Source organism: Arachis ipaensis, chromosome B4 (genome assembly GCF_059453495.1).
Source record: "Arachis ipaensis isolate K30076 ecotype BB chromosome B4, ASM5945349v1, whole genome shotgun sequence".
NCBI classification, from domain to species: domain Eukaryota; kingdom Viridiplantae; phylum Streptophyta; class Magnoliopsida; order Fabales; family Fabaceae; genus Arachis; species Arachis ipaensis.
This window is the reverse complement of record NC_142439.1, coordinates 33678550-33701639: the sequence shown is the minus strand read 5'-3', so window position 1 is coordinate 33701639 and position 23090 is coordinate 33678550. Positions and strand designations below refer to the sequence as shown.

Here is a 23090-nt window from a genome sequence, read left to right as displayed (position 1 = left end):
GGATTGGTTGATTTGAAATTATTTTTGATAATCTGAAAGTTGAGTTTTGTTTTATTGGAAACTGATTTGGTCTTGTGCCTATTGGAAAGAGTTGAGGATTGGTTTGGTTGGGACCCGAAAAGGGTGGCAAAGTCCAAGTTTTAGGGGAGATGCTGCCAAAATTTCTATAAAATCTAAGATTTTGATTGGAACGTTATTTTGAAAATAATGAATTATATTTTGAATTAAATGTTTGATAACTAAATTCTGTTTGAACTTGACTTATTAAGAGAATTTTATATTTTGGGTGTAATTATTAAGAAAGGAATTATGCCTTAAAAATCAATTTAAATATGTGAATTTTTATGTTTTGGAATTTGATTTAAGTAAACAGATTTAGAGGGGTTTTAATGGATTTAAAAGGAAACCCGGTTTTCAATTAATCTACTTCACTTTACGACATTTTGGGAAAAGTTTGAAATATTTTAGGAAACTTTGACTTAGTAAAACTGATACAATTCTCGAGCTTTTGGAAACAAAATTAAGAAAGAAACTAAAATTAGTTTTCGGTTTAAATGATTTGGTTTCAGTTTGAGTAAGTTGGTTTTGAAATTGGTTCGAAATATTTGGATACATGATTTGGTTTTGGTTTAAATTCTATTTTATTTATTCACATCAAGAAGTTAAGGTTTCAGAGGTTTTCAATGAGTTTAAGAAATGAGTTAGGTTATTCTCCCCTGAAGTCTTAAGACTCTGCTGAGGAATTTTATGACCAAATCCTGATTTAGAAATGAATAATTTTGAGTCTTTCAAAAGAGATTTTGAGTATGGCATGGTTTTGAGATTTTTGGAAGTGTTGGAAAGATGTGGAAAGTGGCTCCGTTTTGAAAAGTGATTCTTGGCAAGATGTGATTTGACTACGTTTGTTATTTAAAAGTAAATGGGCCAAGAATGAATTTTGAAAATAAGATATTGAGCCTGATTGATTGTGGATATCATCAAGATTGATGAGGTATTATTTGGTAGGCATAAGGGCCGGGTTCGTCCCGCTTATGCTGAGATGAGATTGTTGATGAGACGCTATGCGTCCGGCAGGGGCTGAGGTTGGATTCCGCCTGTGCGAGGTAGCGACGGTGGCGTAAGGGCGGTGGTTCGTCCCGCTTGCGCTTAGATATGAGGTCGGTGACAATAGATCCTGCTCGCATCCCTTCGGATCATCAGAGCGTGCAGGCACAAAATCCTGGACAGTGATCCGAGCACTATATCTCGGGGGTTCCCACACCATGAATCCGAAGGCCAACATCTCCATGGAGATGTGTCGGGTTGGTAGTTGAATCGACAATGTGATATCACAGCCAGTAGGGCAGACATTCATCATGTGCATTTATGTGACATTGTTTGGGTGTGCATATTGTAATTGGTTTGCCTATGTGAATACTTATGCTAATTACTAACTGCTATAATTGTTGTAACTGCTATTGATTGTGTTTGAACTACATTACTTGTGATTGTGTTTGATTGGTTGGTTTGTGATGTTTTGGTTGATGATTGAGTTGTTTGGGCCCGGGGCCGTGTTGGATTGGATGGGCTTGAGGCCGTGATTGGTATATTGAGTTCTAGTTTTGTATAAAGTATTTGACCAGTTCAGCATAGACTTAATGAACCTATGCTTGGAACGGAATGGTCATTTATACCGCGTAGGTAACTGCTTTCATAGTTATGGTCTAGAAAAGTATGAAAGATCAAACTCTTACAGTATAAACTTAATTGGATCTATGCTTGGGGCATGTTGGTTATTCATACTGTCTAGGAAAAACTTTACAAATTTTACAAGAAAGGAAAAAGGTTTTGTTTCAAATTATTTGAGAAATTTACCAAGTCTTCAAAAAGGGATTTTCTGGATTTCTAATGTGTACCCAAGGTTTTTGGAAGGACTCATAAGACGAGCAATGATCACTGTACTCTAAGAATAACTTTTATTTTACGTATCTTGCTATAGCAATTTTCTGTAACCCTATAGTGAGAACAAGCAAGGACGACGTTCTCACTCCCCTACAGGTTATTCCCTTTTAGGATATGCACGACAGAGCTTCAGAAGAGTTATGTTCATTTTTGTTTATTCGGTATTATTGTATTATCTTAGCTAATATTTTCCCTCAACCTTTATCTTTATTGAGTTTGTAAGAGGGATGGGAAATTATGATATGTATGTTTGTAAGCTAGTGTTATATATATATATATATATAAAGGGATTATATCTGATTTGTATGTACATGTATGTTTATGTTTTCACAAAAAAGTGTTATTGAAAGGTTATGGGGTTTTAAGTTTTAAACAAGCTCATATTTTAGTATTAAATATTAGAAGAGTTATCGTAATACTCGAGCTATCAGAGTGGTACAGCCGAAAGCGTGCATTCAGATAGCGAGGGTGTTACAATAATCATGGAGGTAGAGGCCGAATCTGAGAAGATTGGGAAGGCATTGAACACTAGTGAAGAAGGTTTCATTGGGCATTAAATGCCCATAATGGCAGCAAGCCTGGCACATAACGTTAGTGAAGAACCCCTCATTGGGCATTCAACGCCCATCTTGGCAGCAGAGCTGGCGTTGAATGCCAACCAGGGAGCACTGGCTGGGCATTCAACGCCCAAACTCACAGGCTTTCTGGCGCTGAAGGCCATAGAGGAACCCCTCACTGGGTGTTCAACGCCCAACCAGGCAGGCTTTCTGGCACTAAATGCCAGTGAGAAACCCCTCACTGGGCGTCCAATACCCAAATATGCAGCCATTCTGGCATTGAACGCCAGTGAGGAAGTCCTCATTAGGCGTTCAACGCTCATACACCCAGGGAAGCTGGCATTGAACACCAGCAAGGATAACCCTGCTGGGCGTTCAATGCCCAAAATACTAGAGGAACTAGAGTTTAACGCCAGTAAGAGTGGACAGCAAGGGCATTCAACACTCAAAGAGCTATCAGTGCTGGCGTTGAACGCCAGCAAAAGCACACCCTTTGAGTGCTTAAATCCCACTCAAGAACTCTCTATCCCAAAACCAAAGGAAGCCCATGCTCATGTAAAAACCATTGAGGTTCCTTTGAATGCACTTCTGTAGTGTATAAGTTCTGATGACTACTCATCCTCTGATGAGGATGAGGATGAGGACATTTGGGAAGAGCAAGTTGCTCGGTACCTAGGAGCGCTTATGAAGCTGAATGCCAAGTTGTTTGGTACAGGGCCTCTGGAGGAAGAACATCCACTGCTTTCCAAAGAACTCCATGCTTTGGTTCAGCAGAGGCTACCACAGAAGCTTCCAGATCCTGGAAGCTTTCTGATTCCTTGCACCATAGGTACCATGACCTTTGACAAGGCTCAGTGTGACCTAGGTTCAAGCATCAACCTCATGCTACTCTCTGTAATAGAGAAGCTGGGAATCCTTGAGGTACAAGCTGTAAACATCTCATTAGAGATAGAAGATAAGACAATGAAAAAGCCATATGGCTTAGTAGTGGATGCCTTGGTAATTGATGAAAACCACTACATCCCTGCAAACTTCATAATCTTGGACATAGGAGAGGATAAGGATGACTCTGTCGTCCTTGGAAGATCTTTCCTAGCCATTGCCAATGCTATCATTGATGTGGCTAAGGGAGAACTGATCCTACAACTAGGGAAGGACCACATCTTATTCAAGATGCCTCATCTCAATTCTCCCTCAAATAAAAGAGAGAAAATTATGCAACACCTAGTGTTCCAACCCTCTCTTTCTGTGCAGAACTTTACAGAGCCCCCAAATATCAATTCTATGTTTGGTGTTGGGCAGCCATCAACAAGCTCTAAGCACAAAGGTACTCGGAAAAAAGTACCTAAAGGCTAGAAGGACAAGAAAGTCCCAACTGAAGGCCTCTCACCTAGCATGAGAGTTGTCTTTACTAAGAAGCCAGTCCTACTACATACAGTGAATCGTATCCTGTCTTTAGAGCATGTGGAGCTCCTTCATGCGAAGACAGGAAGAAAGTTCACTGTAAGGGGCGAAAATCTGAGCCCATACTCACCTACGTAAGGAGCTAATCGTCAAGCTAGTGACGTTAAAGGAGCGCTTGTTGGGAGGTAACCCAACCTTAATTAATTATATTTATTTTCTTCATTTTATTTTTCTTTCAATTATTTTTAGAGTCATCATCATATGCAACAGTCAGAACAGAGACAGAATTTCACAGTAGTGAAAACTGAACACTTTGAATGAAGTGTTATTAAAAGTTGAATGCCAGCCAGGGAGCAGCCCCTAGGCGTTCAAACGCTAGTGCAGAGAGTAGGGAATCTGGATTTCCTAGCCTCTCAGAACCAGTGGATCCCACAGCATCTTCACCTACCCCACTTACTTTCACACTTCCCCACTTACTTTCACACTTCTCCACACACACTTTCCTATAAACCCTAGCCTAATCACATCCATACCACTTCCCTAAAACCCATCATAACTCTCACCAACCCCCACCCACTTCAAAATCAAATTTTCCACCCAAAACCCCACCCATGGCCAAACCTACACCTCCACCACTCATATAAATACCCATCTTCATAACCCTTCATACACACACCTCTCATACACAACATAAACCCACAAGGCCGAGCCCTCTCTCTCCCTCTATATCCTTCTATTTTCTTCTTCTTCTACTTCATTCTTCTCTTTTCTTTATTTTTGCTCAAGGATGAGCAAAGTTTTAAGTTTGGTGTTGGGAAAGCATAGCTTTTTTCTTTCCATTATCATTCATGGCACCCAAGGTTAGAGAACCCTCTAGAAAGAGGAAAGGAAAGACAGTAGCCACCTCCTCTAAATCTTGGGAGATGGAGAGATTCATCACCAAAGCCCACCAAGTCCACTTCTATAAAGTAGTAGCAGAGAAGAAAGTGATCCCTGAGGTCCTTTTCAAGCTCAAGAAGAATGAGTACCTGAAAATCAAAGAGAGATCCGGAGAAGAGGTTGGGAAGTCCTAACCAATCCCATTCAAGATGTTGGGATTCTAATGGTGCAAGAGTTCTATGCTAATGCATGGGTTACTAAAAACCATGACACTAGTTTGAACCCAAATCTAAGGAATTGGATCACCATGGTCCGAGGAAGAATATTAGATTTCAGCCTGAAAAGTGTTAGATTGGCGTTCAACTTGCCTCTAATGCAAGGAGACCCACATCCTTACACTAGGAGAGTCAACTTTGATCAGAGATTGGATCAAGTGCTCTCAGATATCTGTGTGGAAGGAGCACAGTGGGAAAGGGATTCCCAAGGCAAGCCTATCCAACTAAGAAGGCTTGACCTAAAGCTCATAGCTAGAGGATGGTTGGAATTCATCCAACGTTCCATCATCCCCACTAGCAACCGGTCATAAATGACTGTTGACAGAGCCATCATGATCCATTACATCATTATTGGAAGTGAGGTAGAAGTACATGAGGTGATTCCTCAAGAACTGTAAAAGATAGATGAGAAGCCTTCCACCAATACAAGGTTGGCATTTCCACACCTCATTTGTCATCTATGCAATTTAGCTGGAATTGTCATAGAAGGAGATATCTCCATTGGGGAGGATAAGCCCATCACTAAGAAGAAGATAGAGCAGACTAGAGAGCATGCACAAGAGCCTGTGCAACTGCCTCAACATGAGATCTCTGAGATGCCTCAAGGGATATATTTTCCTTCTCAAAGCTATTGGGATCAATGGCAGACTTCTCTTGGAGAACTGAGCACTAACATAAAGCAATTGAGGGTGGAGTATCAAGAGCACTCCATCACCCTCAATGAAATAAGAGAAGATCAAAGATCCATAAGGGAAGATCAAAGGGCTATGAGGGAAGAGCAACAAATTCAAAGGAATGACATTGAAGAGATCAAGCATCACATTGGATCCTCAAGGAGGAGCACTAGCTGCCACCATTAAAGGTGGACTCGTTCGCTTTTACTTCCTTTCCTTTTATTATTTTTCTATTTTCTGTTGTGTTTTGTTTGTTCTCTTGTTCTAGTTACATGATCATTTGCATTGATGTCTTAAAGTTGTAAAGTATTCTATATATCTCTCACCTCGCTTAAAAAAATTTAATTGAAAAGAATTGAGAGATGCATGAATTTCAAGTTTAAAATAAGAGTAGTTCAATTTTCTTGATGTGGTGGCATTGCTTTTTGTTTTCTAAATGTATGATTAAACAGTGTATATTTAAAGTTAAAATTTTAGAATGTTAGCTCTTGAAAGAATAAGGAAAAAGGAAAATTATTATTGATAATCTGAAAAATAAAAAAAATTGATTCCTGAAGCAAGAAAAAGCAGCAAAAAGAAAAAGGAAAAGCTTGCATTTGAAAAAAAATGGCGAAAAAATAAATTAAAAAAAGAGAGAAAAAGCAAGCAGAAAAAGCCAATAGCTATTTAAACTAAAAAGCAAGAGCAAAAAGCCAATAACCCTTTAAACCAAAAGGCAAGGATAAAAAGGATCCAAGGCTTTGAGCATTAATGGATACGAGGGCCTAAAGGAATAAAATCTTGGCCTAAGCGGCTTAAACAAGCTATCCCTAACCATGTGCTTGTGGCGTGAAGGTGTCAAGTGAAAAGCTTGAGACTGAGCGGTTAAAGACATGGTCCAAAGCAAAAAGAGTGTGCTTAAGAACTCTGGACACCTCTATCTGGGGACTTTAGCAAATCTGAGTCACAATCTGAAAAGGTTCACCCAGTTAAAGTGTCTGTGGCATTATTATATCCGGTGGTAATACTGGAAAACAAGGTGCTTAGGGTCACGGCCAAGACTCTGAAAGTTGTGTTCAGAATAAAAAAGAACTGAACTAGGAGAATCGATAATATCATCTGGATTCTAAGTTCATAAAGATGCCAACCATTCTGAGTTTCAATGGATAGTGAGATGCCAAAACTATTCAGAAGCAAAAAGCTACTAAGTTTCGCTCATCTAATTGTAACTAAGCTTCATTAGAAACGTAAAGATTCATTGTATCTTAATTTTCTTTTTATCCTACTGTATTTTTAGTTGCTTGGGGACAAGCAACAGTTTAAGTTTGGTGTTGTGATGAGAGGATATTTTATACGCTTTTTGGCATCATTTTTATATAGTTTTTAGTATGTTTTGTTTAGTTTTTATTAAGTTTTTATAAATTTTAGTATTAAATTCACATTTCTGGATTCTACTATGATTTTTTGTGTTTTTGGACAATTTCAGGTAATTTCTGGCTGAAATTGAGGAGCTGGAGCAAAAGTCTGATTCAGAGATAGAGAAAGCACTACAGATTCTGTCCGGATCTGACCACCTTACACTCGGAAGAGCTTTTCTGGAGCTAAAGAAGTCCAAATGAAGCGTTCTCAATGGTTATGGAAAGCTGACTTTCAAAGCTTTCCAGCAATGTATAATAGTCCATTCTTTGCTTCAGATTAGAAGGCCCAAAACAGGCATTCAACGCCAGCTTCTTGCCCCCCTTCCAGGCGTCTAGTGCCCAAAGAGCAGAGCCCAGCATTCAACACCCTAGGAACCTCCTAGCACGTGGATCTCATCAAAGCTCAGCCCAAACACTCACTAAGTGGGCCCCAAAAGTGAATTTTAGCACTAGATAGAATGTTTTACCCTTACTAGTCATCTGTTTAGTATTTAAGACTTATTTTACATCTTTCTAAGAGAGACGCCTATCATTTACCATTATTTTCGAGTTTTACATTATATTTTCCTTTGATTATGAGTTTCTAAACCTCCTAGGTTGTAAGGAAGAGCCCTGCTGAGTCCTATGAATTAATAAAAGTATTAATGTTCTTCTTTGATCCGTGTTTGATTAATTCTAAGATGTATATTCGTTCTTCATCAATATGAATACATTGAACTGGCATAAGGTTATCACATTCTACATGGGTTTAGAGTGCGTCTTTCATCGGACAATGATGAACCACCAGCTTGACTATACATCTCTCAGATGGCGAATCTACGACTTCGTTGGGGACTTCTCAAGACATCAGTTCAGTCGATTTACGGGGAGATTGAGGTCTCTGTGGTAGAGGCTACAACCAAAGGCGCAGAATTCCTCCGATCTGGAAGATTTGACCTTGTTTGTAGCGCTTTAAGTAGGATCATTAAGGAGAATGGACTGTACGAGCTTCACCCTTAAGCAGACTAGATCCGCACTAACCCTGGGATTCAAATCCGAAAGAGTATTGGCGGCTGTTCAAACCAGCGTCAATCACATACAGCCTGCCTGTTCATACCATAGGTTGAGCTAGGCGAGCTGGGTTGGATGAAGACAAAAACAACCGACCTCTTATAAAGGTTGGTCGACACCGACCTCTTCCCAAAGAGCTTGGCCAAATTGCTATAAGGGCCCAAGAAGGCCCAAAGCAGAAGATCACAGCCCACCTAAAGGCGGCTGGCCAAAGATAAGGGGACTCACCCACAAAAGATAAGATAAGATAACTAACTTATCTTAAGGGAGGTCACCCCACACTACTATAAATACCCTGGAGCACCCAGGTATAACTCATACTCTGATTCTACACATAAAAACCTGCTCAAATCCCATGCTAACTTAAGCATCGGAGTCTCTTGCAGGCACCACCACCCTCCGATGATCAAGAAACAAGCAGCATCACTGATCCAGTAAGTCAAACACGACAGCTCCGGCCACAGCAGCAAATCTCATCCGAGATCGACCTTCAGTTTTAGGTAACCCTCGGAACATTGGCGCCATTTCCGGGGAACCTGGAAGTCATCCCATCATCATGGAGGACAACCTGGACAACGATCATGATTCTGGCTTGGAGGACAGAACGCCACACAAGAACACGGATACCATACCAAAAGCTATACCTCAAACTAAGGGAGATAAACAACCCCCAAACATCGAAATCTTGGAAGTAATCCATGAGCAATAGCATCGACTTAAACAGCTTGAACAAGAAGCCAACTGGCAGCGGGAGGCTGAGCGAGACCTTCAGAGAGAAACCAGACGGTGTCGAGAGCTGGAGGACAAGCTCCTAAAGCTCGAAGCTGATCTCAAAATCAAGACCACTCGAACCAGCCATGAAGATAGCCCCCACAAGGACCAAGACCCGTTCACAAAGGAGATCATGAAAGCTAAAGTTCCAAAGCACTTCAAAGCCCCTGACATGACTCCCTACGATGGTACGTCCGATCCAAGTCATCATCTCAGCAATTTCAGAAGTCGGATGTATCTTACGGATGCCTCAGACACAATCCGTTGTAAAGCCTTTCGGACTACCATGACCAAAACAGCAATAAAGTGGTTCGACAGTTTAGCGCCAAGGTAAATAGAAAGCTTTGATGATCTTGCCAAAAAGTTTCTAGCTAGATTATCTATCCAGAAAGACAAAGCCAAGCATGCCCCAAGCCTGTTAGGGATTAAGCAAGGAGATCGGGAAAGCCTGATGCACGAAAAACTTGTCTCATAACAAATTTCCTTCGGCAAGTGTACCGAATTTGTTGTCAAGTAAAAACTCACAATAGAGTGAGGTCGAATCCCACAGGGATTGATTGATCAAGAAACTTTAATTAGAGGAATGTTCTAGTTGAGCGAATCAGAATTTGGGTTGAGAATTGCAGAAAATTAATGGCGGGAAAGTAAATAACAGAAAAGTAAATGCTAGAAATAAAGAGCTGAATGTAGATGACGGAAAGTAAATTGCAGAATCTTAAATGGGAATGGGGTAATTGCTCATAAAAGTAAATGACAGAAATTAAAGAGAATGGGTAAGATCAGAAATGGGGAGTTCATTGGGATCAGGAGATGTTGCATTCTCCGGATCAATTTCATTTTCATCTCTTCCTCAATCAATGCACTCATTGATCTCCTTGGCAATCTTAAGTGATCGAATTACAATTTCTTGTAATTCAATCTCTCAAATCTTGATCAATAGCCAATTCCTTGGTCAATTGCTCATGAGAAGATATGAAGTATGGTCATTGATTATACCACATGCATTTTCCAAATCAAGTGTTGAGAAGATTATAGTCATATATCCATCCAAACCCAATTTGGTCCAGCATGAGAAAGCATTTCTAGCATGATCTCTTCATTCCTCTTTCAAGGTTCAGAAGAGATCCAAGTTTGAATAGCTTCTTTTCCAAGATAACTACCCAATTAGATGAAGATCGAAAGCTTTCAAGTAAAATCAAGAGAAAAGATAGAAGAAGAATAATGAAAACTAGTATTGATCCATCAAATTACAACAGAGCTCCCTAACCCAATGAAAGGGGTTTAGTTGTTTATAGCTCTGGAAAATGAAAACAAAGATGGAGAATACATGATGAAACTAGAAGTGCAGAGAAAGTAAAATACAGAGAGTAGTTCTATGCCAAGAGGCTCCCTATATTTTCCAACTCCCAAAATAATTCAAAGCTACTCCTATATATACTACTCTTCTGATCTTCTAGTTGCATCTTCAAGTCTTAGGTATGGGCCTTTGGATCTTGAGTTTGAAGTAGTTATCTTCTTCATTGGGCTTGGCTTTACTTGCAGAGAGAAAGTGTGAAGTGGGCAGAGACTTTAGCTCAGGACGTTAGTGGTGTTAACGTTCAGTGAAAATATGGGTTCGAGAACATTAGTGACAATCACCTTTTTCACTAACGTTCCTCACCCAAGTAAGAGCCACGTTAACCTCAACGTTAGTGGCACAAACGTTGCTACTAACGTTGCCTCTTTGTCCTTCGCACACGTTATTGGGACTTACCTTTCCCAATAACGTTGAGAAGCCTCCTCCTTCCCTACGTTAGAGTCCACGTTAACTTAGTTAACGTGGCTCCTTAACGTAGGCTTGCCAACCTTCGAGAATGTTAGTGACACTTACCTTTGTCACTAACGTTCCAATGTGCCCCTAGCTCCCACGTTAGAGTCTACGTTAACTAGGTTAACGTGGCCTTTAACGTGGCTGTGCTAGCCATCTCCAACGTTAGTGACAAAGGTGAATGTCACTAACGTTGGCTCATCATCTCTCCTCCTCACGTTAGCTTCCACGTTAACTAAGTTAACGTGGGAGTTAACGTGGCTCATTGTGGCTTGTGTGGGCTCCTTCCAACATTAGTGACAATGTTAGGTGTCACTAATGTTGGCGATCACCTTCCTTCTTCACGTTGGCTTCCACGTTAACTAGGTTAACGTGGGAGTTAACGTGGCTTATTGGGGCTTGTGTGGGTTAATCCCAACGTTAGTGGCAATGTTTGGTGTCACTAACATTGTCGATCACCTACTTTCTTCACGTTAGCTTCCACGTTAACTAGGTTAACGTGGAAGTTAACGTGGCTTATTGTGACTTGGCCAACGTTAGTGACAATGTTGAATGTCACTAACATTGGCTTCCCCTTTACTTCTTAACGTTAGAGGCCACGTTAACTAAGTTAACATGGCTCTTAACGTTTCCACTTATGAGCTTGGTCCAACGTTAGTGACAAAGGTAAGTGTCACTAACGTTGGCTCCATTTCCTTTCCTCCACGTTAGAGTTCACGTTAACTTAGTTAACGTGACTCTTAATGTGGGCAATGATGGCTTCGAGAGCGTTATTGGCGATTACTTCTCTCATTAACTTTGCAAGTTACTCCCATTCCACGTTAGGAGTTGCGTTAATTAGATTAACGTGGCTGCTAACGTGATTCTTCCTTGCTTCCTTTGTCCTGAAATCAAGCAATAGAGTGCATCAAAGTTCTAGTCCAAGTCATGGGAAATACAACATTCAATTTGTCATTAAATTCATGCAAAATCCTCATGAAATCATGTCAAGTGCACAATGTATGCTTGAATCAAGATGTAAGTGAATATCTACCCAAAACTAGCTTATTTTCTAAGGAAATGCATGAAACTACCCTAAAAACAGTAAAGAAAAGGTTAGTGAAACTGGCCAAAATGCCATGAGACTTTTATTCATTGATCCTTTTATTGTTATTTCAGAGCTTATTTGTGTTCTTAGGCTAAGTGCTCTGTAAGGGGGCGACTCTTTAAGATAAGCTTTCAGCCAACACTCCCGAACCAGTTGGTTCAAGGTGCTAGGTGTTAAGACACCCCTACAGACTTACTCCCTCAAGTCTCTTTCCCCCATACATACACACCACAGGCATATAGTTTATTTATTTTCTTTTCTTGAGACCTTGGTGTCCAGCACCTCTTTGGGTTACTAAATGCTCTGTAGTGAAGGTTACTTTTGATAGTGGACTTTCAGCTGATAATCCCGAGTTAGTTAACCCAAGTTACCAAGTGATAAAGCACCCCTAAGAGCTTATTCATCCAAGTAGATCCCTCACACAGGAGCACCACAGACACATGCCTCAAGATTAAAACCATTGGTGCCTAGCCTTATTGCTTACTCTTTTTTCTTTTATTTTTCAACCTTTATTTATTCTTTCCCTTTTTCTTATTAGGATCTTCTTATTTAGCTAGTCTCATGGGGTGTGTCTCAAGCATAGTATTCATGACAGATAGTTGTCCTCCCACCTGGTGGTTGAACCAACTTAGCTAACTTATGACTATACCATAAACTCATGAACTTACTCCATAGTATGAACTCCTCTCTGGTCTTTTGAAACACTCATTCTTTTTTTCATTTGATTCAAAGGGACAAGCATACAAGTTAGTAAGAAGATGATGCAGTAACATAAAGACTAGCAAACATAGACCTAAAAAAAAACTTAAAAGACAGAATTTAAAAAGGTTCAAACTACTATGGAAGCATGTTCTATTTCATACAAGATATTCCTTATTTAAAGCATAGAGAAAGATGGACCAAAGAAGGAACTCCACCACCTTTTACTCGTGTGGTTGCCCATGCTCTCTTCCTTGTTTGTCCTCTTTGTGTCCTCTTGTATTTCCTCGCATCCGTGCCAATCTTGCTTGCTTCCAATTCTCAAGTGCCTTCCTTACTGATTCATGACTCTCTTCCACCTTTTGTCTTTCTTCTCGTGCTAATTCAACCCTTATTTCTTCGTACCTTATAATTCCTGGATGCAATATAGGCAGCTGTCCTACTAAGTAACCGAGCCTGGCTTGAGTGTTTATATGATGCCCAGTCTCGCTCAGGTAAACTCCTTCTGCGAATGCCCTTTGCTCGTCCAGTAGTTCTGCCTGTTCTATTTGTCTTCGATGCATCTCATGTATGTGTGCACCTTGATGTTCTTGGATGTTGATTAGCCTCTGGATGGATTCTTGTTGTTCATTTTTCCTCTGTTCCATCCTGTGGAATGTTTCACCCCATTGTTGTCCTTGACTCAGTTGTTGCTCCATCATTTGCTTTTGCCACTCCCCTTGTTGAGTCATCCATCTTGAGAGTGATTCCTCTTGCTGCCCCATCATCTGTAGTTGAAGCTATTTCTGTGCTCCTTGGCTTTCCAAATATTGTCGATATAGGCCATCAATAGCTTCCTGCAGTTGGTGCATATCCAAGGTGACTGGTGCTTGCCCTTCTAAGACTTGTCCTTCTACTACTTGAGGGGCTGTCCTCTTCCTTTGCTTCCGTTGAGGCAGGGGGGATGCGGTAGCATGCATTCGTCAAACGGTTATTGGAATGCCCTCTTTGATCCACACGGGGTCCTCATCTTCAAACACCACCCCAGCTTTCTTGCACTGTCGGTAAATAGTGCTGGGGTAACCTAACGTTCCTCTTGAGTCGTTTTTCTCTGCCATTTTTCTAATGCCTTCTGCTATGAGTTCATGAACCTTGATCTCTCCTCCTTTGAGTATACAGTGCACCATTGTGGCTCTCTTGAGATTCACCTCTGAGTTGTTCCCTGCTGGGAGGATGGACCTCCTTACAATTTCGAACCACCCTTTTGCTTCCGGGGTGAGATCTGCTCTCTTGATGAACCTTGGTCTCCTATCCGCATATCTTTCCCAGTCAGCTCCTGGTACACAAATGTCTTGCACAATCTGGTCATGATTGGGGTTGTTGTCCATTATTGAATGATAACTCTCTTCTTCAAACGATATGGACCGTAGCTTTAATGCCCTCATGACACTCATGGGACCGAAATCCACAATCTTTCCTCTCACAAAGCTTGTATACGACTCGTCAGCCTTATCATATCGGACCGCATTTGCATAAAATTCTCTTACAAGATTTGCATTCACCTTAATGACCGGATCAGTGAGGAGCTCCCATCTTCTCTTTTCTACCTTCTTTGTGATTTCGGGGCACTCAGTTTTCTTAACTTGAAATCCCAGCTCATAAATGATCTCCTTATCCACCATCCACCCGTGTTGCAATGCATGATGCAAGCTTCTAAATCTCTTTTCATCATACGGGTGTTGCTCCATAGGTTCCTTTCCCTTCCTTCTTTTAGAGCTCGAAGATGACATGAATGAGGGTTAATGTGTGAAGTTAGCAAGGGTGTGGAGACTTTCGGTTGTTTAGGGTTGAGTGCAATGAAGGGAGTGAGGGAGAATGTTTTTAATGGGTTAGGAAATGCTTTGCTCCGAAATGGATAAGTGTGAAGAGTGGGTGTGGAGTGTGAAGCTAGGGTACGGAGGAACAAGGATCACTTATATAGAGAGGTTGTGAGTGAATGGAGGGAGTGGATTGATGGAGTGGTTACTTGATGGAAGGTTGGGGTTGTGCATGTAGAAAGGACAAGGATCATCACTTTATGATGGGGATTGCTTGGTCTTCAAGGGTCCCATTCTTTTCCATGTTGCATGGCAACATTTTCCAATGCGTTTCCTTTTGGGAACAAGTGGGTAGTCCCTCTTCATGAAGTGGCCGAACCTTCCTCATTTCATTGTCCAATCAATCTCCTTCAATGCTCCTCTCCTTTTTCCTATAAAGATAAAATAAGAAAAGTAAGAATTAATATCATAAAAAAACAATTTAAACTTCACGGCTAGAATAATAAAAAGAAGAAAAGATTTTGTTTATTCATGAACTCCAACTAACTAACTAACTGTGTATCCTTATATGCACATTGGTGGCACCATGGGGTGACACCAAACTTAGTTTGGAGCACTGTGATGAAAAGTTCTGTTCAAAGCTCCAAGACTAGCATGCTCTCAGTTGCATTCATGCTTTCTTGGCCTGCTTTGAACACCAAACTTGTTCTTCACTATATACTGCCTATTAAGGATTTCACCAAGTGTTTGTCAAGTCTGGGTTGAAATTCATGAATATTGACTTATTCACTATTTTCTAAAAGCATATAAAACATGGGTTGCCTCCCATGAAGCGCTTCTTTAGCATCACTAGCTTGACGTTTCTCCCTCATCAGGGTGGTTGGTAATGCTTAAAGTCCTCCCCTCTTGCTGTGGACTTATATCCATTGGTTGTATCAATGATCTCTACATGTTCCAAGGAGAGAACTCTGTTGATAGTGAAAACCTTAGGTAACTGAGATGGTACAGTGGGGAGATTAGGGGGGATATCTGGGAAGTAAGCTGAGATCACTTTATCCCCTGGAGAGAAGTCCTCTGTAGGGATCTTCTTGTTCCTCCACCCCCTTGGTACCTTCTTTTTTGTCCCTTTTGATGTTGCCTTGCTCTTTGTGACTTCTTCTTCTAAGGGAATTTTGTTGTTTTCTTCACATGTCTCTGGTGGTTTAGGTTCCTCCAGCTTTTCCTTGAGCTGTGACAACTGCTTATTTCCTTGTTCATCAACCAAGGGCTTTCCCAGATGGGCTGGTTATGCTTCAGTGCTTGCTTCCTCTGTCAGCATCTCATTATGATCTTTGCTTGGTTCTTTGTTCTCTTGGTCTGATTCTTGTGAGAGTTTGAAGACATTAAAGCTGAGTCGTTCATCATGGATCCTCAATATTAGCTCCCCTCGCTCCACATCTATGAGTGCTCTGGCTGTAGCTAGGAATGGTCTTCCCAATATGATTGGGTGAGTGTGACTCTCTTCCATGTCCAGAATGACAAAGTCTGTGGGAAGAAAGTATTTCCCAACCTTTACCAACACATTTTCCACCACTCCTATTGCTTGTTTTTGAGTTTTGTTTGCCAGCCTGATGACTACATCTGTGGGCATTATCTCATTGATCTTCAGCCTCTTCACCAGGGATAAGGGCATTAAGTTGATGCTTGCTCCCAAATCGCAGAGTGCTTTATCAAACATTATTTCTCCTATGGCACAGGGGACATGAAAACTCCCTGGATCTTTTCTTTTTGTAGGCAAATGTGGTTGAATGAGGGCACTGCACTCCTTGTTCATCACTATAGTTTAGCCTCCCTTGAGTGAGCTTTTCCTAGGAAGCAGCTCCTTCATATACTTGATGTATGCAGGCATTTGTTGAATAGTCTTGATGAATGGTATGTTGACATGCAGAGATGCAAACAAATCTAGAAACCTTGAGTATATTCTCTTCTCCACAGCACCATTGAGCAGTTGGGGAAAAGGTGCATAGAGTCTCAGCAGCTCCTGTTTTGAGATTTCTGGTTCTTGGTAATCTTTTTCCTCCTTCTCTGCTGAGGTGTCTCCAGGTTGTTCTGCTGACTTGTTTGGCTTGTCCTCAGTCTCCTTATCACTTATAGTGACCATCTTGCAATCTTCCCATCTTACTTTCTTTGTTTCACCTCTCGTATTCTTCTCTGTGTCACTTGGGAATCCATCTGTGGGTTTGGGAATCTGCTCAGAGAGATACCCCACTTGAGATTCCAACCTCTTGATTGTATCTCCTTGGTTCTTAAAATTTGCTCGCACTTCCTCCTTGAATGCCTTGTTGTCTTGAATCTCCTTGCCTATGCCTTCAAGTAGATTCTCAATCCTTGAGAGTCTGTCATCAAATGATGGTAAATTGGGATTAGAGGTGGAAGGATGAGGTAAGTTATTTTGGTTTTGATATGAATGTGGAGAGGTGTTGTTATGGGGGTGTTGATATGGTCTAGATGTGAAATGTTGGTGGGCTGCATTGTTGTTGGGATTTAAACATCTTTGATCTAGGCCTTGGTCTTATTGATTTCCCCACCCAAAATTTGGGTGATTCCTCCATCCAGGGTTATAGGTCTTAGAGTATGGATCATGGTTTTGCCTAGGTGAATTCCCAATGTAGTGGGCTTGCTCCTGACTACTGGTGGACGAAATTGTGATTACACTTTGATTATGTAAAATTCATTGCTCTTTCTTTCCCTGGCAATGGCGCCAAAAACATGATGCCAATACCATGTTTCACAACTTCGCACAACTAACCAGCAAGTGCACTGGGTCGTCCAAGTAATACCTTACGTGAGTAAGGGTCGAATCCCACGGAGATTGTTGGTATGAAGCAAGCTATGGTCACCTTGTAAATCTCAGTCAGGCGGATATAAAATAATTATGGAGTTTTCGAAAATAAGTAATAAAAGAGGGATAGAAATACTTATGTAAATCATTGGTGAGAATTTCAGATAAGCGCATAGAGATGTTTTCGTTCCTCTGAACCTCTGCTTTCCTGCTGTCTTCATCCAATCAGTCTTACTCCTTTCCATGGCTGGCTTTATGCAAGGGCATCACCGTTGTCAGTGGCTACATCCCCTCCTCTTGTGAAAATGGTCCAAGATGCCCTGTCACGGCACGGCTAATCATCTGAGGTTCCCGATCATGCTGGAATAGGATTTACCCTCCTTTTGCATCTGTCACTACGCCCAGCACTCGCGAGTTTGAAGCTCGTCACAGTCATTCAATCATTGAATCTTACTCGGAATACCACAGACAAGGTTTAGACTTTCCGGATTCTCTTGAATGCCGCCATCATTCTAGCTTACACCACGAAGATTCTGATTAAGAGATCTAAGAGATACTCATTCAATCTAATGTATAATGGAAGTGGTTGTCAGGCACGCGTTCATAGGGAATGATGATGATTGTCACGTTCATCACATTCAGGTTGAAGTGCGAATGAATATCTTAGAAGCGAAATAAGATGAATTGAATAGAAAAACAGTAGTACTTTGCATTAATCTTTGAGGAACAGCAGAGCTCCACACCTTAATCTATGGAGTGTAGAAACTCTACCGTTAAAAATACATAAGTGAAAGGTCCAGGCATGGCCGAATGGCCAGCCCCTCTGATCTAAGAACCAGGCGTCCAAAGATGATTCCAAAGATTCAAAGATGTCTAATACAATAGTAAAAAGTCCTATTTATAATAAACTAGCCACTAGGGTTTACAGAAGTAAGTAATTGATGCATAAATCCACTTCCGGGGTCCACTTGGTGTGTGTTTGGGCTGAGCTTGAATGTTACACGTGCAGAGGCTCTTTCTGGAGTTGAACACCAGCTTTTGTGCCATTTTGGGCGTTGAACTCCACTTTGCAACTTGTTTCTGGCGCTGGACGCCAGAATTGGGTAGAGAGCTGGCGTTAAACGCCAGTTTGCATCATCTAAACTTGGGCAAAGTATGGACTATTATACATTTCTGGAAAGCCCTGGATGTCTACTTTCCAACGCAATTAGAAGCGCGCCATTTTGAGTTCTGTAGCTCCAGAAATTCTACTTTGAGTGCAGGGAGGTCAGAATCCAACAGCATCAGCAGTCCTTCTTCAACCTCTGAATCTAATTTTTGCTCAAGTCCCTTAATTTCAGCCAGAAAATACCTGAAATCACAAAAAAACACACAAACTCATAGTAAAGTCCAGAAATGTGAATTTAACATAAAAACTAATGAAAACATCCCTAAAAGTAACTAGATCCTACTAAAAACATACTAAAAACAATGCCAAAAAGCGTATAAATTATCCGCTCATCACAACACCAAACTTAAATTGTTGCTTGTTCCCAAGCAACTGAAAATCAAATAGGATAAAAAGAAGAGCATATACTATAAATTCCAAACTATCAATGAAACATAGCTTCAATCATATGAGCGGGACTTATAGCTTTTTTTGCCTCTTGAATAGTTTTGGCATCTCACTCTATCCATTGAAGTTCAGAATGATTGGCTTCTATAGGAACTCAGAGTTCAGATAGTGTTATTGATTCTCCTAGTTTAGTATGATGATTCTTGAACACAGCTATTTTATGAGTCTTGGTCGTGGCCCTAAGCACTTTGTTTTCCAGTATTACCACCGGATACATAAATGCCACAGACACATAATTGGGTGAACCTTTTCAGATTGTGACTCAGCTTTGCTAAAGTTCCCAATTAGAGGTGTCCAGGGTTCTTAAGCACACTCTTCTTTTGCTTTAGACCTTGACTTTAACCGCTCAGTCTCAAGTTTTCACTTGACACCTTCACGCCACAAGCACGTGGTTAGGGACAGCTTGGTTTAGCCGCTTAGGCCAGGATTTTATTCCTTTAGGCCCTCCTATCTACTGATGCTCAAAGCCTTGGGATCCTTTTTATTTGCCCTTGCCTTTTGGTTTTAAGGGTTATTGGCTTTTTGCTCTTGCCTCTTGGTTTTAAGAGCTTTGGCTTTTTCTGCTTGCTTTTTCTTTTTCTTTCTATTTTTTTTTTGCCTATTTTTTTTTCTGCAAGCTTTGTTCTTTGCTGCTTTTTCTTGCTTCAAGAATCATTTTTATGATTTTTCAAATTATCAAATAACATGTCTCCTTGTCATCATTCTTTCAAGAGCCAACATATTTAACATTCTTAAACAACAACTTCAAAAGACATATGCACTGTTCAAGCATTCATTCAGAAAACAAGAAGCGTTGTCACCACATCAATATAATTAAACTAAGTTCAAGGATAAATTCAAAACTCATGTACTTCTTGTTCTTTTGAATTAAAACATTTTTCATTTAAGAGAGGTGATAGATTCATAGGACATTCATAACTTTAAGACAAAGTTACTAACTACTAATGATCATGTAATGAAGACACAAACATAGATAAGCACTTAACATAGAAAACAAAAAACAGAAGAAATAAGAACAAGGAATGAATCCACCTTAGTGATGGTGGCGTTTCCTTCTTGAGGAACCAATGATGTCCTTGAGCTCTTCTATGTCTCTTCCTTGTCTTTGTTGCTCCTCCCTCATTGCTTTTTGATCTTCTCTTATTTCATGAAGGATGATGGAGTGCTCTTGATGTTCCACCCTTAATTGTCCCATGTTGAAACTTAATTCTCCTAGGGAGGTGTTGATTTGCTCCCAATATTTATGTGGAGGGAAGTGCATCCCCTGAGGTATCTCAGGGATCTCTTGATTTGCAGCCACATGTTCTACCACTGAGCTATAGACCCTTGAGATGAATCTTTCCATCTCCCATGACTCGGAGGTGGAAGCTTTTGTCTTCCCTTTCCTCTTTCTTGAGGTTTCTCTGGCCTTAGGTGCCATTAATGGTAATGGACAAACAAAAAGCTTATGCTTTTACCACACCAAACTTAGAATATTGCTCGCCCTCGAGCAAAAGAAGAAAGAATAGAAGAAGAAGAAGAAGAAGAAGAAGAAGATATGGGGGAGATAGAGGGATGTGTGTATGGGTGTGAGTGGTGAATGGAAAACAGAAAGGATGATCATGAATGGAGAGAGAGGGTGAGGTGGGTGGGGATCCTGTGAGATTCACAGATCCTGAGATGATCCTGTGGTGTCCACAGATCTTGAGGTGTCAAGGATTTACATCCCTGCACCAATTAGGCATGTAAAATGCCCTTGCACACAACTCTGGGCGTTCAGTGCCAGGTTGGTGCCCATTTTGGGCGTTCAACGCCCATTTGTTGCCCATTTCTGGCGTTGAACGCCAGAACCATGCTTGTTCTGGGCGTTCAGCGCCAGCTCTTCTCCAGGGTGCAATTCTGGCATTCAGTGCCCAGATGCTGCCCATTTTGGGCGTTCAGCGCCAGAACCATGCTCTGTTCTGGCGTTGAACGCCAAGCAGGTGCTTCCTCCAGGGTGTGATTTTTCTTCTGCTATTTTTTATTCTGTTTCTAAATTTTTTGTTTATTTTGTGACTCCACATGATCATGAACCTATAAAGACATATAACTAAGAAAAATATAGTTAGATAAATAAAAATTGGGTTGCCTCCCAACAAGCGCTTCTTTAATGTCAATAGCTTGACAGTGGGCTCTCATGGAGCCTCACAGATGTGCAGAGCTTTGTTGAGACCTCCCAACACCAAACTTAGAGTTTGGATATGGGGGTTTGACATCAAACTTAGAGTTTGGTTGTGGCCTCCCAACACCAAACTTAGAGTTTGACTGTGGGGGCTTTGGTTGACTCTGCTTTGAGAGAAGCTTTTTCTGCTTCCTCTCCATGGATGCAGAGAGAGATCCTTGAGTTGTAAACACAAGGTTGTCCTCATTTAATTGAAGGATCAATTCTCCTCTGTCCACATCAATCACAGCTCTTGCTGTGGCTAGGAAAGGTCTTCCTAGGATGATGGATTCATCCTCTTCCTTTCCAGTATCCAGGACTATGAAATCAGCAGGGATGTAAAGGCCTTCAACCTTTACTAACACGTCCTCTACTTGTCCATAAGCCTATTTTCTTGAATTATCTGCCATCTCTAATGAGATTTTAGCAGCTTGCACCCCATAGATTCCCAGTTTTTCTATTACAGAGAGGGGCATGAGGTTTATTCCTGAACCAAGGTCACACAGAGCCTTAAAGATCATGGTGCCTATGGTACAAGGTATTATGAACTTTCCAGGATCCTGTTTCTTCTGAGGCAATGTCAGTTGATCCAGATCACTTAGTTCATTGGTAAACAAGGGAGGTTCATCTTCCCAAGTCTCAATGCTAAATAATTTGGCATTCAGCTTCATGATTGCACCAAGAAACTTGGCAGTTTGCTCTTCAGTAACATCCTCATTCTCTTCAGAAGAGGAATACTCATCAGAGCTCATGAATGGCATAAGGAGGTTCAATGGAATCTCTATGGTCTCTAGATGAGCCTCAGAGTCCTTTGGTTCCTCAGAGAGAAGCTCCTTATTGATCACTGGCCGTCCCAGGAGGTCTTCCTCCTTGGGATTCACGTCCTCTCCTTCCCTTACAGGTTCGGCCATGGTGCTTATGTCAATGGCCTTGCACTCTCCTTTTGGATTCTCTTCTGTATTGCTTGGGAGAGTACTAGGAGGGATTTCAGTGATCCTTTCACTCAGCTGGCCCACTTGTGCTTCCAAATTTCTAATGGAAGACCTTGTTTCATTCATGAAACTTACAGTGGCCTTGGATAGATCAGAGACTAAGTTTGCTAAGCTAGATGGATTCTGCTCAGAATTTTCTATCTGTTGCTGAGTGGATGATGGAAAAGGCTTACTATTGTTAAACCTGTTTCTTCCACCATTATTAAAGCCTTGTTGAGGCTTTTGATCCTTCCATGAGAAATTTGGATGATTTCTCCATGATGGATTATAGGTGTTTCCATAAGGTTCACCCATGTAATTTACCTCTGCTATTGTAGGGTTCTCAGGATCATAAGCTTCTTCTTCAGGAGAAGCCTCTTGAGTACTGTTGGATGCAGCTTGCATTCCATTCAGACTCTAAGAAATCATATTGACTTGCTGAGTCAATATTTTATTCTGAGCCAATATGGCATTCAGAGTATCAATTTCAAGAACTCCCTTCTTCATAGGCGTCCCATTACTCACAGGATTCCTCTCAGAAGTGTACATAAACTGGTTATTAGCAACCATGTCAATGAGTTCTTGAGCTTCTGCAGGCGTTGTCTTTAGGTGAATGAATCCACCTGCAGAAGTATCCAATGACATCTTTGATAGCTCAGATAAACCATCATAGAATATATCCAGGATGGTCCATTCTGAAAGCATGTCAGAAGGACACTTTTTGGTCAGCTGCTTGTATCTTTCCCAAGCTTCATAGAGGGATTCACCTTCTTTCTGTCTGAAGGTTTGAACGTCCACTCTAAGCTTGCTCAGCTTTTGAGGAGGAAAGAACTTGGCTAAGAAAGCCGTGACCAGCTTATCCCAAGAGTTCAGGCTATCTCTGGGTTGAGAGTCCAACCACACTCTAGCTTTGTCTCTTACAGCAAAAGGGAAAAGTATGAGCCTGTAGACTTCAGGATCTACTCCATTAGTCTTAACAGTATCACAGATCTGCAAGAATTCAGTTAAGAACTGAAAAGGATCTTCAGATGGAAGTCCATGAAACTTGCAGTTCTGCTGCATCAGAGAAACTAGCTGAGGTTTCAGCTCAAAGTTGTTTGCTCCAATGGCAGGAATGGAGATGCTTCTTCCATGTAAATTGGAATTAGGTGCAGTAAAGTCACCAAG

The 23090-nt window shown here is 41.0% G+C and overlaps 1 non-coding gene across 1 annotated transcript; it reads left to right on the top strand.

The window, feature by feature from the left end:
• Window positions 1-22622: 22622 nt before the first annotated feature.
• Window positions 22623-22730, top strand: LOC148567130 (small nucleolar RNA R71). Its single transcript, XR_015882692.1, has one exon. It is a non-coding gene; the product is annotated as a small nucleolar RNA R71 (small nucleolar RNA).
• The last annotated feature ends 360 nt before the right edge of the window (window positions 22731-23090 follow it).